General features: G+C 38.4%; 2 long non-coding RNA genes across 2 annotated transcripts; both read right to left on the reverse strand.

The window, feature by feature from the left end:
* Positions 1-378: 378 nt before the first annotated feature.
* Positions 379-696, reverse strand: LOC112426088 (uncharacterized). Its single transcript, XR_003017363.2, has 3 exons — positions 638-696; positions 494-549; positions 379-397 (listed from the first exon to the last, which is right to left on the reverse strand). It is a non-coding gene; the product is annotated as an uncharacterized lncRNA (long non-coding RNA).
* Positions 697-9,945: 9,249 nt separating this feature from the next.
* On the reverse strand, positions 9,946-12,821 carry LOC139363143 (uncharacterized). Its single transcript, XR_011623058.1, has 3 exons — positions 12,656-12,821; positions 11,405-11,754; positions 9,946-10,209 (listed from the first exon to the last, which is right to left on the reverse strand). It is a non-coding gene; the product is annotated as an uncharacterized lncRNA (long non-coding RNA).
* Positions 12,822-23,325: the final 10,504 nt, after the last annotated feature.

Here is a 23,325-nt window from a genome sequence, read left to right on the forward strand (position 1 = left end):
TCTAACTACTGAAATAACTGACTTCAAACTCCCTCATATTCATGCTTCTCCTTGCTGCCGTAGTGTGGATGTTGTCCATCCAAACCTCATGATGAAGTTTGATCACCGGTGTTGGAGATGCGCCTCATGGGAGGTGTTTGGGTCATGGGGCTGGATCCCTCATGAATGGCTTGCTGCCATCATCCTTGTGGTAATGGATGAGTTCTCACTCTGTTAGTTCCCGCGGGAGCTGTTTGTTAAAAAGAGCCTGACACCTCCACCGATTCCCTCTTGCTTCCTCTCTTACCATGTCCTCTCTGTGCATGCCGCACCCCCTTCACTGTCACTCCTGCCAAGAGTGGAAGCAGCCTGAGGTCCTCATCAGAAGCAGATGCTAGTATCATACCTCTTGTGCATCCTGCAGAACCATGAGCCAAATAAACCTCCTTCCTTTATAAATTACACAGCCTCAGGTATTTCTTTATAGCAACACACAATAGACCAAGATACTTACCTTATCCCAACATTTATACCAGAACAGAGGCATTTGTCCCCTGCTGCCTTTTCAACCTACCAAGGGTTGAAATTCCAAGTCTTTCGTGAGTGAGTGTGCAGATATCAAGCCATATCTGCATCATTTATTAATGACCAGACTTACTTAATATCACGTCAATTTCTATACAGATGATTTTAAATCAGTTCAAGAAATGCTTGAATATCTTGCCACATTTTCAGAATAGTACCAGGTACTGCCAGGGACCTGAAAGAATTAAAGGAGAAAGATTTCTGTCTTTGGCCATATCCATCAAGTAAGGGAGAGCTCATAGTTGGATGTGGGGGACAGTGGCAGGGTTGCCAGTCTTAGAAGACTGGAAAGAGGTGAGCACTATTTCCCACATGATGTCTGTGGAAGCTGAATCACTTTTGTAACTTAAGAACCATGCTCTTTACGGCATCATTTTTAAGAAGGACTACGGAACAATGCTGTAAATCATTAGCTAGGACACACTGTATGGTAAGAAAGGAGAGAGAGGGAGGAAAGTAGATGGCAGAATAATATTTATGAAAGGATTAAAAAAATAAGTAAACTGGAAAGTGAGTAATTAGGTTGAGAAAGAATTTGTATAAAGACAGCTCCAGAAAGATTTACAGCAGTAATCCCTAATTTTTTTCACCACCGAAGGCCACCTTTATTACTTTTCTCAGTAGGATGCACGTCTTCACAAATTTTTGTCTACTAACCACAAAACGTTTATTGCTTGCTGATTAATTTGTTTCATCATTTGGGTTCACTGACAACATCTAGAATTGCCAATCGGAGCTTTTAATCATTACAAACTAACTTATATTAGCACAACTGATGTAAAATGATTTTCTCCCCCGAAAATGATGACTTTGCATTTAGTCATCACAGCCTCACTGCAGATTCCTGCTAAGTTTTTTGAAATATTGAAAATAGCTCTAGAGTCTATTACGATCAGAGTATTGAAAGGTGTAGAGACCCTGGGTTGGAAATTCTCAAGGTCTGCAGCAGCCAAGACCAGGGACCCTCAAAACAGACTCAGGTTGGAAGGCACTGGGCTTGCATGTGGTAAGTTTGCTCAGAGGAAGAGGATTATGAGCCCCATGGAAAGACTCACAGGTGCCAGTGGGCATCAGTAAATGGTTGAGAGGTCCAGGAAGTCTGGTGAGAGGCAGATGGCACCTCATTGTGGATGAGTTTTATTTCTTAGTAGCTCCCCACATCTATCTTTCGTTACCTTTCCTGGCGTTACCTTCGCTAATCACATTAAGAAGTTGTTGGTCTCTCTCTTTTTTTTTTTTTTTTTTTTGAGACGGGGTTTTGCTCTTGTTGCCCAGGCTGGAGTGCAATGGTGCAATCTCAGTTCACTGCAACCTCCACCTCCCAGGTTCAAGCAATTCTCCTGCCTCAACCTCCCAGGTAGCTAGAATTACAGGTGCTTGCCACCATGCCCAGCTAATTTTTGTATTTTTAGTAGAGATGGGGTTTCACCATATTGGCCAGGCTGGTCTCAAACTCCCGACCTCAGGTGATCCACCCGCCTTGGCCTTGCAAAATGGTAGGATTACAGGCTTAAGCCACTACACCCACTTGTTGGTCTCTTTTTAATGAAACAGTGACTTAGTATTCTTGTAGAGACTTGACATATGTAAGCCTGCCATTATTACTTTCAAATTTAGACCCTTCTGTTCCTGCCCTGGACTCGATTGTAAACTGTATGCTAGAAAGGGAATAAAGAAAGACATTTGTGTATGTCTTATTTCAACTCCCAGAAGCCTCACAAACCGGACTTTGGACTAAGTATAGAACTGGAAAGGGAGGAACCCCGTGCCCTGCAGGAGCCAACTGTTGGCCCAGAGTGTGTGTGGCAACAGGGTGGAAGACAAGTGGCTCCGGCAGAGAACAGGGAACAGGGAGGTGCAACTGGGAAGGACAGACCTTCTGTAGGCAAAGCCCATGCATAAAGAAGTTTTTAGGAGGGAACTGGTTTTGATCTACAGTGAAATAATACTCTAGGAGCCATGTCCCAAGGAGTATTCTACAGCCAGTAAAGGAGAGGTGCTATAGTAAAAGACTAACATTCTTTCACTTTGTTTAACCCAGAAATTCCCAAGGTAATTTAACCACAGAAATCTTCTATGTGATACGTAGTAACACCCCCTCACATCCTATTAAGTCAATAGAAACAGTGAGCAGAGGGTTTAGAATGTTGAAAATCCTCGTGTTGCCTAAATGGCCATTGGAATGCTGTGACCAGAAATACTGACTTAGCAGCTCAGAAGATTCAGAGGATGAGACACAGACACTTCAGAAGAGAATGTAGAAAATGAGATGAGGAAATTAAATTCTCATTGCTATTTGGGTATGCTCAAAAAACAAAAACAAAAAGAGAGAGAAAGTGAAAAATGGAAAGGAAACTATCAGAGAATGTGCACGAGTTTATTGTGGCTGCTGTAACAAAAGACCACAAACCAGCTGTCTTAACACAACCAAAGTTTATTCTCTCACAGTCCTGAAGGCCAGAAACCCAAAGTCAGTATCACTGAGCTTAAATAAAGGCATCAGCAGGGGCATATTCTGTCTGGAGGCTCTAGGGGAGAATCCTCATGCTTCCTTCAGTTCTTGGTGGCTGCTGGCATGGGCAGTGGCTGCTGGCCTGGTTGGTGACTGCATCACTCTTCTATTCAAGACCAGCATCTTCAAAGCTCTCTCTTTGCATGACCTATCCTGTGGGTGTGTTGTCAAATCCCTCTCTGCCTGTCTCTCTTTAGCTCTCTTAAAGACACTTGTGATTGCATTTAGGGCCCACCAAGAAAATCCAGGAAACACTCTCCACCTTAGGACCATTAAATTAATCACATCTGCAAAGATACACCCCTCCTCTTGAAGAATTAGGACATGAATATCTTTGTAGGCCATATTTTAGCCTACCGTAAGGGGTAATTGAAACAATTTGGAAATAAAGGAAGAAGAAGCTTTTAAGAAAAGAGTGTGCTATTGTGAATAGTGCTGCAATGAAAATATGCATGCATGTATCTTTATAATGGAATGATTTATATTCTCTTGATTATATACCCAGAAATGGGATTGCTGGGTCAAATGATATTTCTGGTTCTAAATCTTTGAGAAATCGCCACACTGTCTTCCACAATGGTTGAACTAATTTACATTCCCACCATCAGTGTAAAAGCGTTCCTATTTCTCCACAACCTCGCCAGCATCTGTTATTTCTTGACTTTTTAATAATCACAGTTCTGACTGGCATGAGATGGTATATCATTGTGGTTTTGATCTGCATTTCTCTAATGATCAGTGATGTTGAGCTTTTCGCGGGGGAACATTAAGGAAAAGAGCTAAAGCACACTGGGCTTAATATCTAGGTGATGGGTTGATAGGTGCAGCAAACCACCATGACACACGTTTACCTATGTAACAAACCTGCACATCCTGCACATGTGCCCCAGAACATGGAAAAAAAAAAAAAGAAGGTAATTTTTTTTTAAAAAAGAAGGAAGTGTGGTCATGGTCATCAAATGCTGCAAAGAGAATAAGAAAGGGAAGAATTTAAAGAGCAGCTCATATCTAGCAGTTAGAAGGCTGCTGGTGGACATGGTCAGAGAATTCCAGTGCATTCCACTATGGTAGAAGCCCCACTTGAGGGTGTTGAGGAGAAATGGACCATGAGGAAGTATTAATAGAAACAGAGCATTTCATACTTTTTTAAAAGCTACATAAAAACATAGTTACATTTATGAAATATAATTTGGTGATGGATTGCAATCACTACATTATAAAGATAAATTTGAAAAGAAAATGAACTTTGGAGTTAGTTTTCTGCTGCTTGTTCATTTGCGAACATCTCTGAATAATATTTTCCCAGTGCCTACTGCCCTCAGGTTTTCACGTTTCCTCTAATTGGTGCTCTATTTTTCTCAGTCACAGTTCCCTGCTTTCTTCCTTTCTTTCTCTTACATCCTGTTCTCTGTTCTCCCTCTAGACCTGGCCTTCATCCATTTCTCAGTAAGAAAACCTGACTGTCCAGCCCTTATCTCAGCACAGTTGATAAAGAGTCATGGATATAACAGAAAGAAGAGGATTTCCAAGACCTAGAAGTATTTTATTATATTTTTGTTAGAAGAGCTAAAATCAATGAGAAATAGGAAGGGAAATAAGGAAGAAAATAGATTTTAAGACATTTGGCATCAACCACAGATAGACATGCATAATCAAGTATGTAGAAACATGAATTAGCCAAAAATAATAAGGACAATAAACAAAATAAGATTTGTACAAATCTTCTAAAGCATTCACATCTTTGTTACTGCTTTTTCCCATTTGACTTAAATATTTATTCCCAGAATAAAATGAAGACCCAGTGGCATAGCGGAGCTCAATTTAACTCATCTCATAAATACCTGATGATATCTAAGAGGGTAAGGGCTTTGGAATCCCAAATCTTTTGGGACAGAGGACAGGAGAGTTTATAAGAAAATTAGAAGTCCTGTGTCTGTAAATGTTTATAAGCAGCTTTATTCATAACAGCCCAAATTAGGAACCACCCTAATGTCCATCAACTGACTAATGGATAAACAAATTATGGTGCATCCATATAATTGAAAAATATTCAGCAGTAAAGAGGAATGAACTTCTGATACACACAACAGAATCAATGGATCTCCAAAACATTACACTGAGTGAGGGAAGGCAGACTCAAATGCACACATTCTATATGATTTCATTTACCGAATGGATAAGAACGATAAATATAACCTATGCTGAAAGGAAATACATCTGTGGTTGCCTGTGGCCAGGGGCATCAGGGCTATTAACGAGAAAGAGCACAGGGAACATTTTGAGAATGATGAAAATGTTGTATAGCTTGATGCTAGGGGTGTTATGTGTGTATAAATTTGTCCAAGCATACCAGAAGGTACATTTAATATGGGTGCCTTTTACTACATGCAAATTATACTCCAATGAAATTGATTTTTTAAAGTGTGTTTTATCTTTTTCAGGGGATACTAATATTCATTCCTTAGAATAATATTCATGGGGTTTTTTTTCTCTGTTTTGGAAAAGATGAAGTAAGTTGGCTACCCTGAGACTAACTGGAATGAGGGAGCAAATATTCTATCCCCAGGGACCAGGGGAAGGCAGCACAGTCAACACAGCACACTTCATTCGTCCATATCCTCCATTCTCTGGGGATAAGAAAGCTTTGTTAACTGCGATGTCAGTGTATCCAAAAATCACCCACAAAGAGGCAATAAATAGATGCAAAAACACAAAACATCCACAAAATAGGGAAAGGGCGAATTCACAAATTTCTACTTTCATAGAAAGAACGATAGTAATCACTCATGACAATAATGGCAACAATGATATCAAGTAGTCCCATCCAGAGTCATGCCAATCATCCGTTCTGGCATTGCAGTGAGATATATAACTGAAAAACCCTGCTGCTACACAGCACCAAGAAATATTGACTCAAATATAGTAAACATTCCTTTCATGCAAAGCTGAACTCATGACACTCAGAAAAATTATTAGGGGCAAATAAGAAACGGAAAGCCAAGCAAGGACAGAAAATGAGGATTTGTGGTTGCAGAAGGCGGGAAGTGTAACTAGAGCTACTTGCACTAATCCAGGACCCCAAATGCCCAAATGGATGACACAGTCAAGGGAAGAGGACACGCCTGTTGTCACAGGTTCTTCTCCCTGGAAATAAGACCATGAGGCAGAGCTTAGCATGCAGGACGGTTTACTAGGGGTGTTATTAGGATTGATGCCTGTGTGGGGAAGAATGGGAGCAGGATTGGACAGGAGAAGTAGAACTGCCACATACCCATGGCAAGGCCTTGTCCAGCCCCACAGGGAGTTCTGAAGCTGGATAGCACTTCTGAGTTGTCCTCAGTGGGGTCCAGGGAGCCCAGCTTTTGTACCATTGAATGCAGGCTGCTTCTAAGAAACAGGCCTGACCATTAGCTAAGGACAATCTCCAGGCTTCAGCGGGTAGAACTCCCAGTAGCTGGGAAAATAAGACCTTCAGGCCTGAAAGGCAGTGTATAAGTGAAGAAATCTGAGTAATCTCTGTGGTTTCTATCAGTGCCAATTTCCTGGGATTGTAGAGCACATCCTAGCATATATTACACTGTTTTAGTTTGTCTCTCTCAACCTGAATAAACTAAATATAAAAACTAAATTCCTAGAACTATTAACAAAAATGTCTGCCTTCACATGGGTTTCAGGTTCTAATTCACACTATTTAATTGGTCTGTGAACTCCCAAGCAAATGAATCACTTTAAAGCATTTCCAGACTAGTAACACCCTGGGGTATCTGGCTTAAGTAAACAGAAAAATCTCTCTGGAAGGGTACTTACTCAACTCAGAAAGCAAAAGAGTTCCATAGACAGGGCCCCAAAAAGCATGAGCTTGCAATACAAAATAAAGACATGGAAAAGTAATCTGCCATAAGCAAAAATAACAAGTAGAAAAATTAAAGGAGGCTGAGGTGGGAGAATCGCTTAAACGCGGGAGGTAGAGGTTGCCATGAGCCAAGATCGAGCCACTGCACTTCATCCTGGGTGACAGAGTGAGACTCCATTGCAAAAAAATAAAAATAAAAATAAAAATAAATTTAAAAAAATTCAACACCTAAGAAATCCATGTAATCAACTTTAAAAAAATAGATCATAAAAGGGATATCTATTGCTTTAGGCATTAAGAATTATTTATAAAATTAAAATGAAAAAGGCAACAGAAACTATTAAATGAATCAACATATATGAAAAACTGTTTATATATTATTTAAAAATTTGAAATTTCTTTCTCTTTAGAGAATACCTCTTTTATTATCTATTTTTAAAAAGTGTATCTAAACTGGATACAGAGAAAGAGAACTTCGGAAACCAGATAATGGAAGTAAGAAAGAAAACACCCAGAATAAAGAGATGAAAAAATTTAAAGAGGGATTAAAGACTTGGGACATCAAATGAGAAAACTCAAACTTTATTAATTAGGATACAAGAGAAGAATTGGGGAGAGGAAAAGTTGCAAGTGATAATGACTTAGGATTTTCTAGGAACGATGAAATGTATGAATCCTGTGATTCACATAAGTAAAAGATTCAACACAGGAAAAGTGTGCCTACAGATCACCAAAACGAAAAGATCTTAAAAGCAAGCAGAAGAAAAAAGAATCTACCTAAAACAGAAAAAATAATGAAAAGAAGGGTAACTAACTTCTTAACAGCAACAATGAAGGTAGAATGCAGCAGTGAACTTCTATTTTATTTTTTTAAAATTTATAAACAGCTAAAACTATGTTTTAAAAATTTGAGGATGAATATGACCCACCAGTTGCACTTTTGGGCATTTGTCCCAGAGAAACTTATGTCCACATAAAAATTTGTACATGAATGTTCATAGCCATTTATAATAGCAAAAAACTGTTAACTACCCAAATGTTCTTCAACATGTGAATGGTTAAACAAACTATCGTATGTCCTTTCCACAGAATACTACTCAGCAACAACAAAAAAGTGAGCTTTTGATGCATACAAAAACCTGAATCTCCATAGAAGAATGCTGAGTGAAAAAACCAATCTCAAAAGGCTACATACTGCATGACTTCATTTATATAACACTGTTGAAATAAAATTAGAGAGAGAACATGGAGATCTGGCTGCCAGGAGTTAGGGATGGAGGGGTAAGGAGTGGGTGTCTGTAAAGTGTAGCATAAGGGAACCTGCAATGATAATATAGGTAAGTATCTTGACCTAGTGTGGTGTCATGGAACTATCCATGTGACAATAATTGAAAGGGGATTGGAGGGGAGAGAGAAAGAGAGAGAGAAATTAGTGTATATCTAGGCAGTGAAATCTGAATGAACTCTGGTTTGTATCAACACCAATTTCCTGGAATTGAAACTGTACTATACCTGAAGAAGATGTTCCATAGAGGGAGGCTGGGTGAAGGGTGCACATGATCTCTCTGTGCTATCCTTGCAACTTCCTGTAAATCTACAACTAATGATGATAATAATAATAATAATTTTAATTTTAATAATTAATAAAGTATATTAAAATAATAAAAACATAGCATAGAAGAAATCAAAGTAGAATTAAAGCATGTTTAGAACAGAAAAAAATTATTTATTTACCACTAGCAGATCCTCACTGAGGATCTATTTCAAGAGAAAGGAAACACTGGATATATTTATATTTACTGGATATATTTCAAGAGAAAGGAAAATTATCCTAGAGGGAAAAAAGCAATTATGAATGAAGAAACTTGTATACATGTAAATGAATTTGACAAGAATTCACTATTTCAAAGAATAACAATAATACTATCTAATTTTGAGTGTTATGATAATAAGGTAGAAATGAAGCACTACAGTAACATGTAAGATGGAAAAAGATTTATCCAAAATAAATAATTTTAAGATTTATACAACAGCCTAGAAGAAACTAGAGATAATAATTGATGTTAGACTTTATTTGCTCAATTATTCATGTTAACATTTAAGGGGTAAACACTAGGAAAAAAACGTGAACAAACCAAAAGAAGACAGGAGAGGAGGGGGAAAAGAGGAGTAAAAGGAGCAAAATAAATTAGGAGAAATAAATCCAGTTACTCATGGTCATACTAAATATAAATGGAATAAATTCCCCAGATAAAGATTAGAGATCATCAGATTTTATAATTATAATAAACACATACATAAAAAAATAAATCCCAGCCATGTTCTCCTTATGGAAGCCCCAATTGAAACATTAAGACACAGAAAGTTTTTTTTTTTTTTTTTTTTTTTTTTTTTGTTGAGACAGAGTCTCGCTTTGTCGCCCAGACTGGAGTGCAGTGGCCAGATCTCAGCTCACTGCAAGCTCCGCCTCCCGGGTTCACGCCATTCTCCTGCCTCAGCCTCCCGAGTAGCTGGGACTACAGACGCCCGCCACCTCACCTGGCTAGGTTTTTGTATTTTTTAGTAGAGACGGGGTTTCACCGTGTTAGCCAGGATGGTCTCGATCTCCTGACCTTGTGATCCGCCCGTCTCGGCCTCCCAAAGTGCTGGGATTACAGGCTTGAGCCACCACGCCCGGCCAAGACACAGAAAGTTTGAAAGTAAAAAGAAAATATTAACCAAAATAAAGTTGGTGGAGCCATATTTATATCAGACAATAAAAATCTTAAGGTAAATCTTAATCAGTATTTTTGTATTAGTGAAAAACTTGAAACAACCTAGATATTTATCATTAAAATTATAAATAAATGTAGGAATACTATGCAATCATTAAAATCATTGAACTAGAACAACATATATAAATGTAGAGATGTCCAAAACTTAATCGTGTAGGGGAATAAGGCAAAATGCAACAAAATAAATAAACTATGATACTTTTAATATAAGGTTAAGAAACAAGTAACAAATTTTTCAACCTGCTATATTTCCAGTGATATTTGCCTTCCTTTATATAGCTTCATGCCCATGGAAACTGAAAAATTCACTCATCCCTTCATCCAGTTCTCTATCAGGAGAGGGGGAAAAAAGTCTTTGAATAGTGGAAGGTGGGGCCAACTGGACTCAATAGAAGGTAAAATTAATCTCAAATGGCCAGGGTAGTGAGGGCTTGGTCACCAAGGACTGACAGTGCAGCTTGGAAATAAGGGTTCCTTCAAAGCAATTTCAACATTTCCGATTCTACCTGAAAAGAACCAATCAGGAAAAAATAATTATTTGTGGGGAAAAAAGTCAATGTTGAAGAAACAAAGTCACAAGCAACAAACTCAGCAAATAATCAAAAACATATATTCTTTGGTCTGAATGTTTGTGTCCCCTGAAAATTCCTATGTTAAAACTTAATCACCAATGTGACGGCATTAGGATATGGGGCCTTTAGGAGATAATTAGGTTTAGATGAGATCTTGAAGATAGAACCCCCATTAAGAGGATGAGTGCCTCCAGCGAACTCCCTCACTGTGTTAGTCTGTTTTGTCTTGCTATAAAGTAATACCCGAGGCTGGGTAATCTATGAAGAAAAGAGGTTTATTTGGCTCATGGTTCTGCACACTGTATTGGAAGCATAGTGCCAGCATCTGCTTCTGGCGAGGCCTCAGGGAGCTTACAGTCATGGCAGAAGGCAAAAGGGGAGCCATCATATCATATGGTGAGAAAGGGAGCAAGAGAGATGCAAGGGAGGCAGCAAACTCTTTTTAACAACCAGATCTCATGTGAACTCATGACCACAGGGAGGGCACCAAGGCATTCATAGAGGATCTGTCCCAGTGACCCAACACCTCCCACTAGGCCCCACCTCCAACATTTTGGGTCACATTTCAACATGAGATATGGAGGGGACAAATATCCAAACCATGTCACCCACCCCCTCTACCATGTGAGGACACAGCTAGAAAACACCATCTATGAACCGGAAAGCAGGCTCTCCCCAAACACCAAATCTGCCAGCACCTTGACCTTGGACTTCCCAGCCTCTAGAACTGTAGGAAATAAATACCTGCTGTTATATACACCCAGTGTATGGTATTCTGTTATAACAGCCCCAAAGGACTAAGACAAAATGTTTAAGTTTCCAGTGAACTATTTCACTAGCATTGGCCCATCATCCCACCTCCACAGATAAAATTACTAGAGTTTATGAGGTAGTCTATAAATAAATAAATATACATATATAATATATGTATATATACTTTGTGTGTGTGTGTGTATCTATGCATATAAAGTATAGATTAAAGATTGTTTTTTTAAAGTGAGGGAATGGGTACCAAACGCTGACTATGACAGCTTTATATCCTAGGTTACCCCTAAATGCTAAAGCATCTATCTCAGAGCCTGTTGTTCTTGTGCACTGTGACATTTTCCCAGCTGTGTTGGATCCATACCTTCATGTACAGCATAATCATTCACATGTCACTGAGAAATGCTTGAAATTGCAGCTACACAGAGACATGGCCAGTTTAAGGCAAATGGGAAAGCAAGACTGTAAATCTTCTGATTGTTACAAAAGAAAACAGAATCTTGTTCCCAGGGCCAAGAGAAATTATTCTTCTCCATGCAGCACTCGTGCATGGCAGCCAGGAGCTTCTCCCTGGATCCCACGTGTCATCAGAAGTGATCTCGCAGCAGAGGCTAACAGTGGCTTTCGATAAGTGCATAGGGAACATCAGATCATCCAGGACGATGTCTTTGTCATGGGTAACTTCAGCCCATTCCACATTTGCATATGGCAACTCTGTTCCACAATTAGAAGGACAGATTAGGATGGATGGTGTAGTTATGATGAATAATAATGTTATCAGGGCTAGTGGACCTTTTTTTTTTTTTTTTTTTTTTTTTTGGCTGTTACTATAATACATTTAGGAGCAAGAGGCTCTGCATGAGGTTTGACCCCCATCCCTTCTATCTACTTGTTCTCTATCCTGTTTTAAAAATTACTATGGAAATGCAGTCCTATAAGGAGTCTCTTTGGAATGCAGGTTCTACACGAAATTTCTTCTCATCCCAGTCTTGGGGAATTATTAAGAAATTGCTTTATTTAACTGATAGCCTGCTGGACACATGAAGCACGAACTCAGCAAGAGCAAAACAGAATTTCTATTTCCTCCCTCTCCCATGAGTGGGCTGCTTCTGTACTCCTGCTTTCAGTTAATGCCCCCACCCTGACTCCAGTTCTCAAACTGGGACCCTTGTTGCCATCTTGTCCCTGCACTAACCCCATCCCTTCAAGGCACAAATAGATCTGACACTTGCTTCTCCCACCCCATCCCTCCACCCAGGCTCCACTTCACATCCTCTTCTCTTCTGAATTATCACAAAACGCCCCGCAGTGTCTTCTCCCTTCTAGTGTCCTCTTAAATTTCAATTCCACATGACTAAGAGTAAACAACCTATAGGTGAAGTCTGGCTATGCCACTTCCCTTGTGAAATCCTTCAGTGGCTTCCATGCCCATAGAATAAAGTCTAAACTCCTCAGATGGACATGAATGGCACTTTATAACCTGGCCCTGCAAAATTTCTCCGGCCCTACTCCATGCCTTTCATTTTTTGCTTCATCCAAACCCAGTTGGTCACAATGTTACCAATGTATCTGGGTCTTTGTTCACACTAGACTCCCTACTGGAATGCTCACTCACATTTCTTCCTCTCTTGACCTTCTTTTGACCTTCAAGACATGCCTCCAGGCCTCATGTCCTCCAGGAATGCTTCCATGACCACCTGAGCCAGTTAAAGGATGCGTATCTCCACCTCAAACATGTAGAGGGGATATGCATGGAGCACAGGCATGGTTCCCCCTCCGCACACACTTATTACAGGGAAATGATCTGTCGATTAAAATAATTTTCCATAGTATAAGTTCTTTTTTATCTCATTCCACACTGTGACTAGCATGATTAGGAAGCATAACAGGCTTTGACTATATTGAAGATATACGTTTTGAATATATACGTTTTGAATACATTGAATATATACAATTTGAATATGTAGGTTTTGAATATATTGAAGATATACGCCTGGCACTCTTTCAGGTCTTCTCATGTGTGTTTTCTTTTTTGCTTAAAATGTTAATTACCTGCTGATCAGGTTCTTGTATTCAATGTGTGGGAAGAACTAACAGGAATCGGGCATTTCCCACTGAAGGCAAAAATAGGTCCTCAGCATTCTCCCCCTGAACACAAGAAGCTCCCCAATGCCTCTCACATTTCAGTATTTCAAAGCAGGTTGAGGTGGAGAAGGGAAGAAAACAGTCAAAATGAAAATGGTTAAGTTAATTAATTGCAAGCTCGCTTGTAGGACCAGCACGTTTATTTAATCAGTTGCCTAGTAACCCTGCCTGTGTGTGACGTGAATCTGATTAGCCTGCCGCGGCGGCAAATGATGGGCCATTTTTTTCTCCCAGCCACCAGTGCTCCCAGCCTGCTTCTGTATGCTTTGAGGTTTGGAAAACCCAAATTCCACCTCCTGCCCCCTAGCATGGAGGTTGTGAGGTGGAAACAAATTCTCATCCTCTTTTTTCTTGTCTTATCGGTCTCCACAGACTCCACCGCCAAGTGAAGAAGACCTTTGCATGAAGATGACCTTTCAGCTGGTGAATCAGATGACCAGAAAAATTCCCCACATCAGTTTTCTTTATGGTGTGACCTACACATCAAGAATTGCCGCTCAGCTCTCAAAACTGCTGTCATATAGATACCTACGTGGATAAACAAGTCATGTTTCCATAAAACACTGCAGGTTAGGGCCTCTGCTCACGGCAGGATAGAGAAGGCAAAATAAAGAGGGGGCTTTGGACTGTTGGTTTTGCGTCATGTGAGCTTTTTTAGTGACCTTTAATGGGGAGGGAGACTAGATGCTGAGTTGAATCACGTAAGACCAGCTCAAGACAAACTGCACAGTTTTGTTTCCTGTCTGAAAAGAAAAAAAAAAAATAACTCCTGCACTAACAGGAACTGAACGCTGAGCACTCCTTTGGTGCTAGATTTATGGGAGGATTTGACGACAGGAATTTGCTTGTAGTTTTCCACCTTCCCTATGCTATTTTCTTAGCCAGTCATTTTGAACATGCCTTCCCCATCTTTATCCCCCAACCATTCCTGTTCTTAAGCCAAATAGAAAGAAAACATCAGTGAAATAAAGACCCACGTTTCTGCTTTGACACACTATGACCACATTTTTATACTATTATGAGGTGGGCTATTTTTTTTTCTATTTGTCAGTCTCTGTGGATAAAAGACTCCATCTTCCATAAAGAATTCCCACCAGAAATCTTGATAAGCCCTCAATCAGAGAGATACTCTGCCGTCGTGCTGTGCAAAAGCTAATCTAATTAAGACAGGATCTGCTAAATTTAATAGCCTGCTATGAATTTTTACAGACATCTGGTAGCTGGAAGTTGGAACAGCTCTCACATATAAAATTCACATTGTCCAGATGACCAATATCAGGGTCAAATATTTTCTTTCTTTGGGGAACTTACATTGTTTTGGTAGGAATGCTATTTTCGAATCATGATATCCTACAGGTAAATGCACTGGAAAGAAGATTGAGGATTGAAACTTCTAAATCTCAGCTTTCCATCTGCACAGTAAAGACAAAGATACTTCCATCGTCCGGTTTTATGGATAAATCTGAAAATGTATACACAGGGCTGGCTTCACGGGTGGTGTGCAGCCTGTACAGTCACACAGCACCCAGCATTAGCAAGTCCTTGCCTGGTGCGAGGCTCTGCTGTCCTGTCTTGAAATTCTTAATTTTTGAACAAGGAGACCTGCATTTTTTATTTCCCACTAGAGCACAAAAATTATGTAGCCACTCCTGTGTATATAAAACTCTTTGCTTGATGCCTGTTCCATAGTAGACACAAAATAATTAGAATGTTCTTCTCCCCATCCTACCCTTCAACTTAAAATTATGAAATCCAAGCTAGTAGCTTTTCTTTCGCTTCTGAGTGGGACAACCTCTTGACTGATGGTCTTATCTAAAAACCCCTACTACCACCTCCACCAATGATGGTCTTATCTATTTGTGTAAAATGAATCATTACAGTAATCTAAAAAAGTTAAATTGTATATATGCCTATATGGTTGTATGTGCAAAAATGGCCAATTATTACAAAAACTGATACTGATTATCTCTGAGGCAGAGAACTGATATCAGAAATTGGGCTCCGGAAAGGGACATATTTTTTTTACTTCATTTGTCCTTCTTCTTGTCTTGTTTTGTTTTACCGTATGTGTGTTCTGCCCTTGAAAAAATAAAGCAAAACCTAATTTTTTTTCCTTAGATTCCAATAATCCTAACTATACAGATATATAAATATACATTCACTCTTAACTGTTGTTTGAAGAGGGAAATCTAAGAAGGCATAGCTTTCTCAAAATCCAACCAATTGTCCCCAGTTCTAGAAGCATGAGTTGCATCCCAGACCCACGGCACTTACTGAGGTTGGTGGAGATTTCCTCCACCCGCCCTAAGGTCCATTGTCCACCCCAGAGGGAAAGAGAAGAAAGGGGTGTCAGTGTTCTTTTGGTAGAAATATTACCCCACAAAATTTCCTGCACCTCAGAATGCTTGTACACTCACGGGAAACTTTCCTGCCACCTGAAAACAAAGAGAAGCAGAGCAACCCATTAAAAATGTATGTTCTCACAACGTTTTGCCCTGGGACTGCGGGAAACCGTAGCATCTAATAGGCTTTGAAGTGAAAAGTGGAATTCCTGTGAAATGAGATTTTTCCAAAGTATCTGATGAAGCAGCTCCTTGTCCCCCAACCCCGACCGAAGCACAGCATGAATGACTTTGGGCAATGACAAACAATATCACACTCCCACCAATCAGCCTGGATAATTACCATATTTAATCATTAAGCATGTGGTCTAAATTTGTGTTCAGCATTTCTGTTGAATTCTCGGGGACATCCAAGGGTGACTTGTGTATGAGGGTTAGGTTGACTAGCCAGCTCTCAAAATTTGAGTGAAAGAAATCTTTCACTTCTTTCCATCCTAAGAGTTCCAGCCTCTCACAATAGAACCCAAGATATCTACTGACAAGAGAAACAAGATTCCTCCAGTATTGTTTTATTCCATTGCTCTGGGGCAGCTAGGTATTTAAAACAAACAAGAAAACACATCAAAAAGAGAGGGGCTACTTGCTCTGTTGTAGAAGAGTTACACATTTCCTTTTTTTTTTTTTGTGAGTTATGTATTTTCTGACTCTTCTTTCTGAAATATAGGATATTCAGTTCTTTTACTGCTCAATCTCTTGTTGCTTCTCTGCTGTGGTCTGTGGGGGACCAGACACAATATGTGTGCCCTAGAAAACACCTGTAGGAGGGTAAAGAAGACCTTGTCCAAGGATACACCAATGACAGGCAGTGGATATTGGAAAATAAAGATACAGGTCAACCTGACTTCTTCCAGTCCTTCCCAGCTATAGTACCAGCACTTTTGCAATTCTGGTTTCCCAAAAAATACCATCCAGGGCGTAAACTATATGTGTTGTTGTAGCTGGCACGTCCTGGAGTTAAGCTGAGCTCTCATAAATGTGATTGTTTGTGTGTATGGGTGACACCTGGCAGTGTGGAACTATTTTGTGCTACACTTGGCTTAACATTTGCTTTTCCTTCCCAGCAGTGCCTGGAACATAGAGAGGCAGAATAGATATTTGTTAAAGCAGTAAATCAAGAGGGAGATTGGTATCATTCCCTTGTGTGCTAAGAGGCCCAAGGTACTTTTAACTCTAAGCCCCGCCTGTTTTAGCCTGCCCCTTACTCCTGTTTGTTAGAATAGAGGTGTTAACTACTTTCTTAGCTTCCTCATAAAGAGAGACATTTTAGTTGGTTTAGGCCAAGAGTCATAGCATTAACAGAGAAGAGCGGGGACTCCAGAGCCCCAACTTTTCTGGAGTAGTATCCCTGAACACCATTTAGTTGCTGTGTGACCTTGAACAAGACACTTAGCCTTTCTGTGCTTCAGTTTCCTCATCTGTAAAATGGACATAATACAAGTTCCAATATCATACAATTGCAGTAAGGATAAAGTAGTTAACATTTTAAAGTGCTAGAATGATGCTAGTTCATAACAAGTGCCATATAAATGTGTATGAAATAAATCAAATGCTATTTCTAAGAAAGGGTAATACTAATTCATAGATGGCAAATACAATTCAGCATTAAGAGTGAACTTATATTCATTGGCAGGAGATATCTGAAACCATGTGAGGAAGGAGTCCAAACTCACGACTGGGCTGAGGTGAAAAGTAGAACCTGGTGATTGTTGAATGTCTGCCATGGATTCTGACAGAGGAAATGGAAAGACGTGTGCCCTGTTTCAGCTATTGCTGTTATGCACATGATTTTTGCAACCTAACATATTCCAAGAACCCAACGAAATGGGTCACAAGACTAGAAAGCTTGAATAAATATTTTTTGAGAACACTTACGTGGCATATACTATTCAAAGTGTCAAAATAAAAAGATTAATAAGGCAACCACCGCTTTCAAAGTATTTACAGACCAGAAGGAGAAATGGACCTGCAAATTCTCAGATAAATACTGAGTGTAAACAGAACTTTGAGAGCACAAGGAGGTGGCAACTAATATACTCCAGTGTGGGAGCGAGACAAAAGAATCTTAGGGGGACCCCACTTTCTCATATAAAAGATCATGTGCTACTCCAATTTCCCTCATGTTGTATTCAACTATACAAATGTACAAAATATATGAAACAGTGTTTTTCAGGCATTAAACAACAATCAGCATGGAACTGTGATCCCAGAGAGAAGAAAAACAAACAAGGTGATTTTTGCAACTGTTTAAACCTAATGTCTGCAAGCAGATCCAGGTCAAAGCACCAGGAGTAACCTGGTTGTATTTTTGAGTGGAGGAGATAGAGATTGGAGTCAAAAACGGCCAAAGCAGCTAGAATTATAGGTCCACGTATGAGTAAAAGGGGAGCTTCACAGAGAGAAAGCTAAGGTCTGCAAAGGGCCACCTTGAATCTACGGCTGAATACTTCTGTGCTCACAAATTGTAAAATACATTCAAGTATGTAAAAGAAAGCATAAGCATGACAAGGAGAAAAACAGAAGATACATACAAAGTACACAAATTTAAATTCTAGTGATAAAGTAAATTATCTGAATAAAAATTACTTGGGACTGGTTAATAGACATCTTTAACTTATCAGAGCTTACCTCCAAATAATATCACACCTTTTCACGTACAGTGTAAGAATCTTGCAAGAGTATACTTCTAACCCCTCATCTTCGTGTATTATTACTGTATACTGCTACATAGATAATAAACTCCACAATTCACTGCTATTTTCTTCTTTTAAGAATCAAGTATCTTTTAAAGAAACTTAAGAACAAGAAAAGAAATTTCTTTTATATTTACACAAGTATTTATTATTTGGGGCACTAATTATTCCTTTTTGTGGGTCCTTACAACCTATCTGGCATAATTTGCCTTATGCTTAGGTAAGTGTTTGTTTTTCTTAAGATTTCTTTTAATGCTTCTCTTCAGTGATGAATTATCTCAGATTTTGTCTTAAAGTCTGTATTTTGCCTTTGTTTTCAAGAGGTATTTTCTCTGGATATAAAATTCTGAGTTGACATATTTGACTCCCTTCACTTTAAAGATGTCTTTCCATTGTTTAATGGCCTGCATAGTTTCAAGTGAGAAATATGCTGTCATTCTTTTTTTGTTTCTCTGTACAAAATCTTTTCTCTCTGACCACTTTTTAAAATGTCTCCTTATCATATGTGTTCAGAAAATGCCCTCTTGTGCCTTTTTTTTTTTTTTTTTAATATTTCTTCTATTTAGGATCCACTGACCTTCTTGGATCTGTGGATTTTTTTTTTCATCAATTAAAATAAATTTTCAGGCCTTTACTTTAAAATATTATTTCTTCACTCCCTACATTCCACCCTTACAGTTTGGTATTTTTGGTCTTTTTTCCTCTGTGTGTTTATTGTCAATAGTTTCTATTGCTAGTACGTCAAAGTCCCTGATCTTTTTTTTTCTTATGGTGTCTAATTTGTTCAGTAATTGATAGAACAATTAAACAAAAAATGAAAATATAAAGTATTTGAACTTTTTAATTTTTTAATCTAATTTGTTTTTGTAGAACACTCCATCCAATAGCAGAAAACACATTATTTTTAAGTGCATATATAAGATTCACAAAGCTAGACCACACTTGGGACCATAAACAAAACTCAATGAAGTTTGAAAGATTAAAATCATACAAAGTGTGTCACCTGACAATACTAAAGGTAAATTAAAAATCAGTAAAAGAGATTCCTAAAAAGTTTCCAAATACTGGAAAAAAATTTTAAACCCATTAAAAAGTTATAAAAATATTTAACTAAATTAAATTTAAAATATACATTATATCAAAACCTGTAGGAAGCAGCTAATAAAATGTCTAGAGGAAGATTTATTGCATTACATTCTTCTATTAGAAAATTGAAAACTCTCTAAATCAATTATTTAAGCTTACTCATAAAGAAATTTGAAAAAAAAGGATAATTAAAAGTCAAAGTAAGCAGAAGAATTGAAAATACAAGGTAACGAAATAGAAAACAAACAAAAAAAAATCTGTACAGAAAATTCAATCACATAAAAAGCTAGAGGTTTTTTAAAAAGATCAATAAAACTGATAAACTTCCAATGAGAAAGTAAAAAAATAGACAAAAATTATCATCGTAACAGAAAGAATATTGCTACAGTTTCTACATGATTTAAAAGCTTAATCGGAGACTGTAATGAGCAATTTAATGCCAATAAACTTGACAACTTAAAAGAAATGAGAAAATTCCTGAAAGATGCAAACTGCCAAAACTCACTCAGAAAGAAACAGATACACTGAAAAGCTCTAGATGTATTGAAAAAAATTGAGGTTAAAATCCTCCCACAAAGGAAACTCCAGTTCCAGAGGTCTTCATTGGTGAATCTACCAAACATTTAAAGAAGCAATGAAGCAATTCTACAGAAATTCTTCTGGAAAAAAGAAGAGGCAAGAACACTTTCCATCCCATTTTATAAAGCTAGTGCTGCCTTGATATTAGAACCAGAGAAAGATATTACAAGAGAACTCTAGGCTAATATTCTAAGAAACACAGTGGCAAACATCCTTCAAAAATTTCTAAAAATTGGATTTGATAAATGAAAAAGTATCATGACTAATTTTGGCTTATCTGAGGAATCAAAGATTAAATTGTCATTAAAAAAATCAACTTGATTCACCATATTAACAGACTAAAAGAAGAACTATATGTTCATTTTAATGAATGCAGCAAAAGAATTTAACAAAATTCAGTCTCTGTTTAAATTAAAAACTCTCAGTAAACTGGGAACAAAGGATAACTTCTTCAGTCTAAAAAAGAGCATATACCTAATGTCACACTTTTAAAAAGTTGAAAGCTTTCCCCTTTCAAGGTAAGAATGCTTTCACCACTTGTATTCACCATTGTACTAGAAGACTTTGTCAGTGCAATAATGCAAGAAACAGAAAAAAAAGACATCAAACTGGAAAGAAAGAAGTAAAACTGCCTTTATTCAGAGATGATATGATTGTATTTGTACAAAATCCTAAAGAATCTTTTAAAAAAGAATCCACAATCTTTTAAAAAAAGAATTATCTATTAGAAGAACTAATAAATAAGTTTAGCAAGGTCATAAGATAAAATATCAATATAAAAATTCAATCCTATTCCCACATCCTGGTAACTGGAATTGGAATTGAAAAATAAAATGGAAATTGGAAAATAAAACGGAATTGAAAAACAAAATAAAGTAAAAACTACAATAGTGTCAAAAACATAGAATACCTAGAGATAAACTTACAAAGCATGAGCAAAATCCTTTATTTGTGGATCACATACCATAGATGTGAGACATTTAAAAAGGTCTCAACAAATACAGAAACATATCATGTTTATGGATTGAAGGTCTCAACAATGCTAAGATGTGAATTCTGCCAAAATTGATACAATCAAATTGTTCACCACTATCTCAGTCAAAATCCTAAACTTTAAAAATTTTAAGTTTCCAAAGTTTTAAAAATAAGAACAAAGTTGTAAGCCTTATGCTACCCTATTTAACAATTTCCTTTAAGTGTGGTATTGGCATAATTTAGACATCTAAGTCTGTACTACAAAATAGAGAAGTCCAGTAATAAACCTACACATATATGGCTAGTTAATTTTGGCAAGGATGATGATGTAATTAAAACAGGAAAAGGATCATTTTCCTTAACAAATGGTGCTGGAAGAACTGGATGTGTATGTGCTAGCCAGCCTGCAAGATGTCCCCCAACAATCTTTGCTCCTAGGTATTCAGATCCTTGTGTAGTGTCCTCCCATTGAATTGGAGCAGATTTATGTGACCAATAGAATATAGAACTGAGAGAATATGACGGCTAATCAGGAGTGGCCCTCACAATATGGAAATCAGACCATTTTTCTCCCTTGTTCAAAGTATTTCAATAGCTTTCTGTCTCACCCAATCCAATTTGAAGTCCTCACCTTGGCTTAATAACACCTTTGATGAATACTTCTCTGACTCCTTCTTCCACCCCTCTCTCCCTTACTTTGTCAGCATGTGGCCTTCACTGTTGCTTGAATCTGCCTTGACCTTGAAATCAGCATTGTTTGCCCCCTCACTTGACTCTGATCTCAGATTACATAAATGTCCCATTAACAGGGAGTTCATCACGACTACATGTCCAAAATAACCCAGCCCCCAAAATTCTGAACACTGTATTGCTTATCTTTGCAGCACATATCACCACGTGACACACAGCACGTCTACATGTTTGCTGATTTATGCTGTTGCCTCCTCTTTCCACTCCACACACTGGAAAGAAAGATCCATCCAAGTGGCAACTTTGTTCTATTCACATAATCCCCAAAGCCTAGAAAAACACCTAGAACGTGATAGGAGCTCATGAAATATGTTGAATGCATAAACAAACTTCTGTACTTTATCAGACTGGTAAAACAGGAACATGAGAAGTCAAAATGAGGCCAAAATTCAAAAGAGGAGAAATTGCAAAAGGAAAAGAAAAAGGAAAATGCAAAAAATGGGGGTTTATCACAGGATCATGGCAGCTCCAGAGAGTGTTTCAAAGCTCACAGTCTGGGTCAGCTAATGAGAGGGCACTAAAGAAATATTCCAGGGTTAAGCCGAGAGAGAAAGTTTACAACTATCTAAGCAACTCTGCTTGCAGGTACATGGTCAGGTTGAGCAGACCCTCAAAACAGAAAACAAATAAAATAGTGCAGGAATAGCTTTGGTACTACCTGAAGAAACAGTAATTACTCTGAAACTGACTAATTTCTGGGTTACCAAGAGAAGAAGGTGAGTTATGTGAAAGAGAAAGTTAACTGAGGTAAAATGGGGACTTGGGGGCAGATTATATTCTGATCATGGCAAATTTCTTTTTTTAAAAAAGATCTTAAAATTCACAATTCAAGAAGCCATCCTCAGCTCTGCTTCCTCTATCACCTTTCTTCCTGAAGCCCTCCTGACTTCTTTTCCCACCAATGTAGGGCAGAGGCACCATGCAGGTACCTTGGATGAAGTGGAGACTGTTGTTTCCCAAAATCCATTTTCCCCTTCTTCCCTATCATTGAGGAACCCTCTGGGTTTCACCTCGGCACCTGACCACCCAACCATAGACTACAATGCTTTGTCCCAGTCGATGCTAGGGATGGATCTGTGACTGATTTCACAACAGTGGGATTCCAGTGGAACTGACCTGTCCAAATCCTTTGTTATCATCTTAGGCATATCCACCATGCACTGGCCATTTCCTGCAGTCTGGAGCATAGCAATGCCACCTGGCCAGTCTGCATCCCTAGATGACTTTGTGGAGGAAAACCTTCGTATCTACCCTGGTCTGTTTAACAAGAGAGAAATGAATCTTCTCTTTAGGTCCCTTTGCTACAATTATGTAGCTGGCATCCTAAATACTGCACTGGTGCAATGGTATAGAGGAAAAGGTATAGAATCTAGAGTCAGAAATTCCCTAGTTCACAGCCCACACCTGCTACTCACCAGGCAAGCATTTCCAAACCTTGTTTCTGCAAAATGAAAGAGTGATAATAAAACCTGCCTTGCAAGGGGTTGCATGTTTACAACTTTAGAGACACCAATAGTGTCTCATCCTTGGTATCCACTCAGTAAAGTGCTAGACTTATTATTATTATTATTAAGATGGAGTTTTGCCCTTTGCTGCTCAGGCTGGAGGGTGGTGGCACGATCTCAGCTCACTGCAATCGCCACCTCCTGAGTTCAAGC

This window comes from Macaca nemestrina, chromosome 5 (assembly GCF_043159975.1).
Source record: "Macaca nemestrina isolate mMacNem1 chromosome 5, mMacNem.hap1, whole genome shotgun sequence".
Classification (NCBI taxonomy): domain Eukaryota; kingdom Metazoa; phylum Chordata; class Mammalia; order Primates; family Cercopithecidae; genus Macaca; species Macaca nemestrina.